Consider the following 11,099-nt stretch of genomic DNA (forward strand, 5'->3'; position numbering starts at 1 on the left):
ATTGAGAGACTTCATAATTTGCCGCGTCACAAATGTGATATCTCCATTACAAATGCTAGTTTTACAAGATGGAGCGCTTCCGGCTCGTACTTGATTCCGAGCATGTGTGTTTGTACTTTAGACTTTTGAACGACGGACTTGTGCACACGCGATCAGAAAGTCCGAAAACACACATTTGTTGGCGGAAAATTTGAGAACATACTAGCCAACATTAGCTGGCGGAAAGTCTGACAACAATTGTCCGATGCATACACAAGGTCGGATTTTCCGCCAACAGGCTGACATCCAACATTTCCCATTGAAAATCTGATCGTCTGTACGGGCCTTAAGAGTTGCTTTCTGACCACAACTGTAAAGAAGATAATCTCACCATTGACCACCAGTGTAAAGAGGAGTGCACTGACCACTACTGTAAGGGGGGCAGTCTAAACACCACTGTAAAAGGAGCATTCTTCCCACTGACCACGGAAGCATTCTTTCTATTGACCACACTATAAGAAGGGAATTCTTGCAGGTGTTCCATGAGACCAGAAAATAGTTTTAACGGTCTCTCTGAGTTAAAAAGTTTGAGAAAGGTTGCATTAGAGGGTCCAGGATTTACATGATTGTGTAGTTGTAAGTAATTGGTGACTTTGATTCTTGAACAAAGATGGTACCATCCTGCTGGAGTAAAACAAAAAAGAATTAAATATGCAAAAAGAGAAACCACCTGAGAGTTGATCCCAAAAACCCTTGCCACATCCCAAAATATAGAGATTTAGAAAAGATGCCCCAGGGATTATACGGGCAGGGGTAAAGTATACCGGGATAATTGAAAAAATAACAAAGTATATAAAAAAGTACAACATTTATTGAGTACAAATACACAGAAAATATACAAATAGCACACCTAAAATCAATAAGTAGGACACGTGATAGATATACAGCTGCTAATTTTTAGAACACATAGATACTCCAGACATAAAGTCAAATGAGGAGTGTGATCAAAAAGATCCCAACATGTTTTGGAAAAACGGGGGGGGGGGGGGGGGCATGCATATTCACTTCCTCAGGGGTTAGATAGAAGCAAGCTGTTGGTTAGATAGAAGCAAGCTGTTATATTTCTATTAAAGATATTTTTTTTTAAATATATAAGCAATATGTAAAAACATTAAATGAGTCAATGTATATAGTATAGTGATTTGTGCAGCATAGCAAAACATGGCAGTCATTAGAAGTGAATAGTACTCACAATTTTAGTGTCCTTATAAATATAGTACCCAACCCTCTTCACAGGTAGATGGGACCTCAGGTCTCAAAGGCTGCTGAGTCGCAAAATGGTGCTTGTAAAAGCCACAGGAGTAGGGCTAGACAGATGCCTGCCACACCTCCTTAGTAATCATGAAATCCTTGTATTGGAGCATACACAATTTAGTATGAAGGCTGAGGCATATAGTGTCTCCACTGTCAAGCAGCACACCAAGGCTCGCAAGGATCGCCCACACAATATAGGGGAACACAGATCTGGCACAGGAAAAACATCCGTGTAAAAATCTAGTAATGAGCATATATGTGTATAAATTATACCATATTAAGGGCAACAGGGCCCTAAGAAAACAGAGTTGGATATGGAGTTAGGGATAAAATGTAATAGATTGTAGGTATAGATAGTGGGTTAAACTGTATAAGCCCATATAATATAACAAAAATGAGTTCATGTTCAAAAAGTTAAAAGGACAGGGATGACTGATGCATCCTAGCTTGAACTGGTCTCTCACCTTATAAGCCGTTCCCTGTGTATGATCAAATATGGAGCATAGGAGAGTCCTGGCTGTGCAGCAAATGTAAGCTGCACTTTCCCAGTATATAAGGGTAAATAGGCAGGGATGGGCCGTATATTTAACCAATCACTATCAAACTGACTATTCCATAGGTGTGGATAAAGGGCACTAGTGATCGGAGAGATCATCAGGATGTTGAAATACATAGATCACCCGCACCTCTGGTGTGTCAGAGGGGCGCCCCCTTAGGCGATCCCCAGGCCGATGCAGCATCTGGCACCATCGCATCACTGGCGCGGTGACGTCAGACGTCGACAGGGCCGCCGATGTTCTGCCGAGAAAGTTCCCCTCGGCGGATAATGACCCCCCTGTAGTGCGCAGGTGCAGTGCTTGTGCAGTTGGAACAACAAGGGAGCCGCCGAAAAGAGCTGTACACCTGAGTCAGCTGTACACGGCGCCTGCGTGCCAAGACTATAGTAAAAAAGAACACTTTGTAACAGGTCCCTCGCGGGTTCGCTATGCTCGCCACGCTTCGGGCAAGGCCTCACTGCGCTCGTCATTTTAATATTCTAGCTCTATGTCCACTTGGATGGCGGGGCTTTAACGTGGACTTGGGTCAGAATGTAGTGCACAGGCACCATATAGAGCTGACGATCAGCTGTTCTTCTTCGTCAATTTTCGGCAGCTCATTAGTCATTCGTACTGCGCAAGCGCAGTACAGGAGGGTCCTTATCCGCCGGGGGAACTTTCTCGGCAAGACACCGACACAAGTGGGCGGCATATACTGGCAAGATGGATGAGGCTGAATGTGCATGCGCGGGATGCAGAAACCGTCCAAGCAGCCGTGCGATGTACTGCAGCCCAGATAGGGAATTTCCCCGAGATGGGGTGAAGCTTCAGGGGGCCCCCGTGTTCCGGGGAGCCTCAAGCAAAGAGAACACCGATGCATCATGCCAAAAATATATATCAGCTAATCCAAAAATACTGTATTCAATGCGGCAAAGCAGGAAATCAAGTCTCGAGGTCACCGTCTGTATATGTTGTATAATTCATAACATAACAGGGTTGTGTACTATATTTATAAGGACACTAAAATTGTGAGTACTATTCACTTCTAATGACTGCAATGTTTTGCTATGCTGCACAAATCAATTTACTATATACATTGACTCATTTAATGTTTTTACATATTGCTTATATATTTAAAAAAAAAAAAAAAATCTTTAAAAGAAATATAACAGCTTGCTTCTATCTAACCCCTGAGGAAGGAAGTGAATACGCATGCTTCTCCCCCCCTGTTTTTCCGAAACATGTTGGGATCTTTTTGATCACACTCCTCATTTGACTTTATGTCTGGGGTATTCATGTGTTCTAAAAATTAGCAGCTGCATATCTATCATGTGTCCTACTTATTGTTTTTAGGTGTGCTATTTGTATATTTGTACTCAATAAATGTTGTACTTTTTTATATACTATGTTATTTTTTCAATTATCCCGGTATACTTTACCCCTGCCCGTATAATCCCTGGGGCATCTTTTCTAAATAAGTAAAAAAAAAAAGAAGCTAACGACAGCTGTGACAGGTAAAACATATGGGAAAGTGTTACACTGAAACATGATTTAACTTGCCACATATCTCTAAGATGAATGCACTCTGAGAAATCTGAATGTGTGCTAAAAAAGAAGAAAGTCGCAGAGGTGTAATGACAAACTGATAAAAGATAAATAATTGTAAATGAAACTGAAAGTATTGCCATTCTGTATATATATATATCTTACAGGAGGCATATTGGGCACACAAGACCTGCAGACAGGTAAGATACAACTTCACCTTATTCCTCTCCTCATCCTAAAGAATCTTTATCTACAATAGAAATATTTTGCTCTCAGCAATGTCAGCCTTTTTGTCTCGTAGGCTAGGTTCAAACTCTTTGTATGTCGGTTATGCTTGTAAAATCAAAATGCAAAGAAATGCTCTGGCTTTTAGCAGATGCGGTTCAGTGAGGCGCCATTTTACAAAAGGGGTACATGTTTATGTCACATGGTATTTGTGCAGCAATTTTTCAAATGCAATTTTACACACTAGCGCAAAAATACAATTTAATTAACCACTTCAGCCCCGGAAGATTTGGCTGCGCAATGACCAGAGCATGTTTTACACGTTTTTTAAACAAATAGAGCTTTCTTTTGATGGTATTTGATTGCCTCTGCAATTTTTATTTTTTGCGATATATAAACGGAAAAAGACAGAAAATTTTGAAAAAAAAATATATTTTCTACTTTTTATTCTAAAAAAAATCCAATTAACTCAATTTTAGTTATACATTTAGGCCAAAATGTATTCAGCCACATGTCTTTGGTAAAAAAAAAAAATGTCAATAAGCGTATATTTATTGGTTTGCGCAAAAGTTATAGCGTCTACAAACTAGGGTACATTTTCTGGAATTTACGCAGCTTTTAGTTTATGACTGCCTATCTCATTTCTTGAGGTGCTAAAATGGCAGGGCAGTACAACCCCCCCTAAAGACCCCATTTTGGAAAGTAGACACCCCAAGGAAATTGCTGAGAGGCATGTTGAGCCCATTGAATATTTAATTTTTTTGTCACAAGTGATTGAAATATTACAAAAAAAAAAAAAAATTACACAAAGTTGTCACTAAATGATATATTGCTCACACGTGCCATGGTTATATGTGGAATTACACCCCAAAATACATTCTGCTGCTTCTCCTGAGTACGGGGATACCACATGTGTGGGACTTTTTGGGAGCCTAGCCGTGTACAGGACCCCTGAAAACCAATCACCGCCTTCAGGATTTCTAAGGGCGTAAAATGGTGATTTCACTTCCACGCTACCTATCACAGTTTTCGGAGGCCATGAAATGTCAAGATAGCACAAAACCCCCCCAAATGACCCCATTTTGGAAAGAAGACACTTCAGACAACAATTCTGTTGCTGGCCAGTTCCTATCAGTAACAGGTTCACCAGTGTGACAACATGTATACAAACAGCCCAAAACATAATGGTTACTTTAGAGCAGCCAGCCATTCCTAACCAGGGTTCCGTAGGGGTTTTCAAGACTTAAGAGATTGCAAGGTTTTCCTTAAGCTGTTGCTAATTGACCTCCCATCTGATGGTGCCTTCATCCTTCCATGTTCAACACCACTTTATAGAGCCAGCAGCTTGATACCAATGATCTTTTATATGTCGTTTAGGGTGGCATTCTGAAGAGGTTATTCTTACCATGGGCCACCAATGTAAGGGGGCACTCTTCACACTTACCATTACTGTAAGAGTGGCTTTCTGACCACAGCTGTAAAGAAGATAATCTCACCATTGACCACCAGTGTAAAGTAGGGTGCACTTTTCCCACTGACCACCACTGTAAAGGAAGCATTCTTTCCATTGACCACACTATAAGAGTGGAATTCTTGCTCATGGGTTCCATGAGACCAGAAAATTGTTTCAAGGGTCTCTCTGAGTAAAAAAAGGTTGGGAAAGGTTGCCTTAGAGGGTCCAGGATTTACATGATTGTGTAATTTCTAAAAATTCTAAGCAACCATTCCGGTAAGTAATTGGTGACTTTGATTCTTGAACAAAGATGGCACCATCCCGCTGGAGTAAAAAAAAAAGAAGCTAACGACAGCATTGTCAACGGAGTACTATATATATATATATATATATATATATATATATATATATATATATATATATATATATATATATATATATATATATATATACACATCAAGGTGCATACAAAAGGTGCTTAGTTCCCCATAATTAACGTAATAAACAGTCCTGCTTAAGCAATGTTGCAAGTGATCAGTGATAATCCTGTAGACCAATATCAAAAAAAAAAAAAAAAAAAAAAATTGTGTATGATGAGTGTCCGTTGATATTAACTTTTCAGGATGCTCATAGTATTCTTTGTGCTGCACACGATGCTCCGGTGCAAACCGGTGGCCCCCCAGGTATTATGCTCACCTCAGAGTGTGTGACTCAGATGTTATACCAAGTCAAAACATGCTTTGGAGACACCCCAGGGCTCAGTGCTGATCACCAGATGTTAGGCTCCAATGCGGTTCCAAAGATATATATGAGGAAAAAAGAACTTGATGGTGTGATATCGTTTTATAAATTTATTAAATGAAAAATACACTCCCCACAATGGGGTACTCACACACTATCCAGGTGCGTTATTGCACCGCTCTAATAAAAGCCTCCAAAGCGGGGGATCAATTTAGGGGTATGGTATGCATCTCATCTATGTCAGATCCTCTGCTCTTTGCTCCGTCCTGGCCCCTCCCCTACGAGTGTTCGACACAGGGATCACGTGTCTTCATCAGGGGGATATGATTGGACGGCTGCTCTGCAGTTTAAATACGGTCCTCGCGGCCATTTTGTCATGGACCACGGACACTCTAGTGCTAGGCTCCATACCCCACCAGAGCGCTGAATGCTCAAATCAAACTCAAAGGACAGCTGATAGCGAACAAATCATTCACAGAGTGAAGTGACTGTAAAGCACAAATTAATACATAATTTAAATGAGAGATAATTAGCCTGATTATATGCAATTACTATTCATATCCAGGACGAAGATTGATGTTCAACATACCATACCCCACTAAAGTACAATACATAGAAACGCCTGGCTGAAACATAATACAGTATGAGTGCATAAATAAATAAATAAAATATCAGATATGAGTACATAAAAATAAATACATAATTCATCAATATATTACAAGTAACAACGAACTACATACATGGAAACCGAAATGCCTGCAATTCAAATTTACCAGCAATCGGTCAAACAATGAATGTAGTGCCATATATGGTGAAGGAAGTGTCATAATCTCTAAATAAATGTGTAATATATAAAAATGTAAAATTAAACATAAATGTATACATTACAAAATAACCATCGATCAGTCATATGATCGATATTGTGCCATGTATGGCAAAATATCATCATATCTACTTGTAAAAATGATCTACTTGTAAAAATTATATATATATTGTCTAACTTTATTTGATAAACTAAAATAAAAAAATAAATATATGTGGCTTGCTCATATGTTACTATTGGTGGATCATATAATACAGAAAGCACATACGTATATAAAAGCATATAATGCTGCCTGAAGAGTTACATAAATAGGCTGAAACTGTATGCAGAACACACGCCCTACCATCATCTATGCAAAATTAACATGTGTGCAATAAATACAATTAAAAAAAAAAAAAAAAAATTATAGGATAGGCAAAATATAAGACCCCCCTTTTCCATAAATATGGGATACCTAAGATAAATATGTTCCAAATAAAGAGGCCTGAAAAATATATTTTATTAAAAATATATTCACACATGTATATACCCTTATACATGCATACATATATGGAGGAAAAATGGGAAGATGGGAAAAAGACCTCTGGTATATTGTATCCAGGGAGTCAATCATTACTAAGAAAACACCAAGCTGGTGCAAAAACACAGCCAAGCTGGTGTATCCACCAGGATTCACGCTTGCTTATTTCTCTGGTATAGTTAGAGCCCCTCCAATGACGTTTCGGCACATCTATACCCCAAAATTGCATCCCTGCCGTGCTCTGATTATGTACATCCTTAAAATGTATGGATAGATAATGCTTATCAAATCCTTTACGTATGTTCCTAACGTGTTCTTCCATCCTGTCTTTTAGAGCCCAACATAAATTAAATCACAGGAACCTTTTACCACACATACAACCCCTACAGTATTACAAGAGATAAAGTCCCTAATGGTGTACATCTGATTGGTATAAGGGTTATAGAACTCCCTCACTTTCCTGATATTGGTTGGAACTCTTATGCAGCTATAGCATCTTCCACAACCATGAAAACCTTTTAGGTCCCAAAACATTTTTGGCTTCGGGGGGGTGGTTCTACAACATTGTGCACCAGTTTATCACGTAAGCTTGGTGCTCTTTTTTAAATAAACGTTGGCTTATCCGATATCGGAGTTCCAACCAATATCAGGAAAGTGAGGGAGTTCTATAACTCTTATACCAATCAGATGTACACCATTAGGGACTTTATCTCTTGTAATACTGTAGGGGTTGCATATGTGGTAAAATGTCCCTGTGATTTAATTTATGTTGGTCGCACCACAAGGGCTCTAAAAGACCGAATGGAAGAACATGTTAGGAACATACGCAAAGGACTTGATAAGCATTATCTATCCATACATTTTAAGGATGTACATAATCAGAGCACAACAGGGATGCAATTTTGGGGTATAGATGCGCTGAAACGTCATTGGAGGGGCTCTAACTATACCAAAGAAATAAGCAAGCGTGAATCCCGGTGGATACACCAGCTTGGCTCATTGTCACCTGGTGGGTTTAACAAGGAGTTCGATCTCAGGTGTTTTCTTAGTAATGATTGTCACCCCTGGATACAATATACCAGAGGTCTTTTTGCCATCTTCCCATTTTTCCTCCATATACAGTTGCAATAAAAAGTATGTCAACCCTTTTGGAATGATATGAATTTCTGCACAAATTGGTCATAATATGTGATCTGATCTTCATCTAAGTCACAACAATAGACAATCACAGTCTGCTTAAACTAATAACACACAAATAATTAAATGTTACCATGTTTTTATTGAACACACCATGTAAACATTCACAGTGCAGGTGGAAAAAGTATGTGAACCCTTGGATTTAATAACTGGTTGAACCTCCTTTGGCAGCAATAACTTCAACCAAACGTTTCCTGTAGTTGCAGATCAGATGTGCACAACGGTCAAGAGTAATTCTTGACCATTCCTCTTTACAGAACTGTTTCAGTTCAGCAATATTCTTGGGATGTCTGGTGTGAATCGCTTTCTTGAGGTCATGCCACAGCATCTCAATCGGGTTGAGGTCAGGACTCTGACTGGGCCTCTCTAGAAGGCGTATTTTCTTCTGTTTAAGCCATTCTGTTGTTGATTTACTTCTATGCTTTGGGTCGTTGTGCTGTTGCAACACCCATCTTCTGTTGAGCTTCAGCTGGTGGACAGATTGCCTTAAGTTCTCTTGCAAAATGTCTTGATAAACTTGCCCTGACGCAGCAAAGCAGCCCCAAACCATGATGCCCCCACCACCATACTTCACAGTTGGGATGAGGTTTTGATGTTGGTGTGCTGTGCCTCTTTTTCTCCACACATAGTGTTGTGTTTCTTCCAAACAACTCAACTTTGGTTTCATCTGTCCACAGAATATTTTGCCAGTACTGCTGTGGAACATCCAGGTGTTCTTGTGCAAACTGTAAATGTGCAGCAATGTTTTTTTTTTACAGCAGTGGCTTCCTCTGTGGTATCCTCCCATGAAATCCATTCTTGTTTAGTGTTTTACGTAGCGTAGATTTGCTAACAGGGATGTTAGCATATGCCAGAGACTTTTGTAAGTCTTGAGCTGACACTCTAGGATTCTTCTTCACCTCATTGAGCAGTCTGTGCTGTGCTCTTGCAGTCATCTTTACAGGACGCCCACTCCTAGGGAGAGTAGCAGCAGTGCTGAACTTTCTCCATTTATAGACAATTTGTCTTACTGTGGACTGATGAACAGCAAGGCTTTTGGAGACACGTTTATAACCCTTTCCAGCTTTATGCAAGTCAACAGTTCTTAATCGTAGGTCTTTTGAGAGCTCTTTTGTGTGAGGCATCAATCACATCAAGCAATGCTTCTTGTGAAAAGCAAACCCAGAACTGGTGTGTGTTTTTTAAAGGGCAGGGCAGCTGTAAACAACACCTCCAATCTCATCTCATTGACTGGACTCCAGTTGGCTGACACCTCACTCCAATTAGCTCTTGGAGATCTCATTAGTCTAGAGGTTCACATACTTTTTCCACCTGCACTGTGAATGTTTACATGGTGTATTCAATAAAAACATGGTACAATTTAATTTTTTGTGTGTTATTAGTTTAAGCAGACTGTGATTGCCTATTGTTGTGACTTAAATGAAGATCAGATCACATTTTATGACCAATTTGTGCAGAAATCCATATAATTCCAAAAGGGTTCACATACTTTTTATTGCAACTGTATGTATGCATGTATAAGGGTATATACGTGTGTATATATTTTTAATAAAATATATTTTTCAGGCCTCTTTATTTGGAACATATTTATCTTAGGTATCCCATATTTATGGAAAAGGGGGTCTTATATTTTGCCTATCCTATATATATATTTTTTTTTTTATTGTATTTATTGCACACACGTTAATTTTGCATAGATGATGGTAGGGCGTGTGTTCTGCATACAGTTTCAGCCTACTTATGTAACTCTTCAGGCAGCATTATATGCTTTTATATACGTATGTGATTTCTGTATTATATGATCCACTAATAGTAACATATGAGCAAGCCACATATATTTATTTTTTTTTATTTTAGTTTATCAAATAAAGTTAGACAATATTTATATAATTTTTACAAGTAGATAATTTTTACAAGTAGATATGATGATATTTTGCCATAAATGGCACAATATCGATCGTATGACTGATCGATGGTTATTTTGGAATGTATACATTTTTGTGTAATTTTAAATTTTTATATTTTATACATTTATTTAGAGATTATGACACTTCCTGTTTTCACCATATATGGCACTACATTCATTGTTTGACCGATTGTTGGTAAATTTGGATTGCAGGCATATCGGTTTCCATGTATGTAGTTTGTTTTTTACTTGTAATATATTGATGAATTATTTATTTATTTTCATGTACTCATATCTGATTTTTTATTTATTTATGCACTCATACTGTATTATGTTTTAGCCAGGCGTTTCTATGTATTGTACTTTAGTGAGGTATGGTATGTTGAAAATCAATCTTCGTCCTGGATATGAATAGTAATTGCATATAATCGGGCTAATTATCTCTCATTTAGATTATGTATTAATTTGTGCTTTACAGTCACTTCATTCTGTGAATGATTTGTTCGCTATCAGCTGTCCTTTGGGTTTGATTTGAGCATTCAGCGCTCTGGTGGGGTATGGAGCCTAGCACTAGAGTGTCCGTGGTCCATGACAAAATGGCCGCGAGGACCGTATTTAAACTGCAGAGCAGCCGTTCAATCATATCCCCTGATGAAGACACATGATCCCTGTGTCGAACACGCGTAGGGGAGGGGCCAGGACGGAACGAGGAGCAGAGGATCTGACATAGATGAGATGCATACCATACCCCTAAACTGATCCCCCGCTTTGGAGGCTTTTATTAGAGCGGTGCAGTAAGGCACCTGGATAGTGTGTGAGTACCCCATTGTGGGGAGTGTATTTTTCATTTAATAAATTTA

At 38.9% G+C, this 11,099-nt stretch overlaps 1 protein-coding gene across 1 annotated transcript in view; it reads left to right on the top strand.

Annotated features, from left to right (window-relative positions):
• Positions 1-3,376: 3,376 nt before the first annotated feature.
• Positions 3,377-11,099, top strand: part of LOC141126757 (ecto-ADP-ribosyltransferase 5-like) — a 125,884-nt gene continuing 118,161 nt past the window's right edge. Inside the window, exon 1 of the mRNA XM_073612734.1 lies at positions 3,377-3,574. The gene's annotated coding sequence lies outside the window, so the exon portion shown is untranslated. The remainder of the gene's footprint in view (positions 3,575-11,099) is intronic.

Source organism: Aquarana catesbeiana, linkage group LG02 (genome assembly GCF_042186555.1).
Source record: "Aquarana catesbeiana isolate 2022-GZ linkage group LG02, ASM4218655v1, whole genome shotgun sequence".
Classification (NCBI taxonomy): domain Eukaryota; kingdom Metazoa; phylum Chordata; class Amphibia; order Anura; family Ranidae; genus Aquarana; species Aquarana catesbeiana.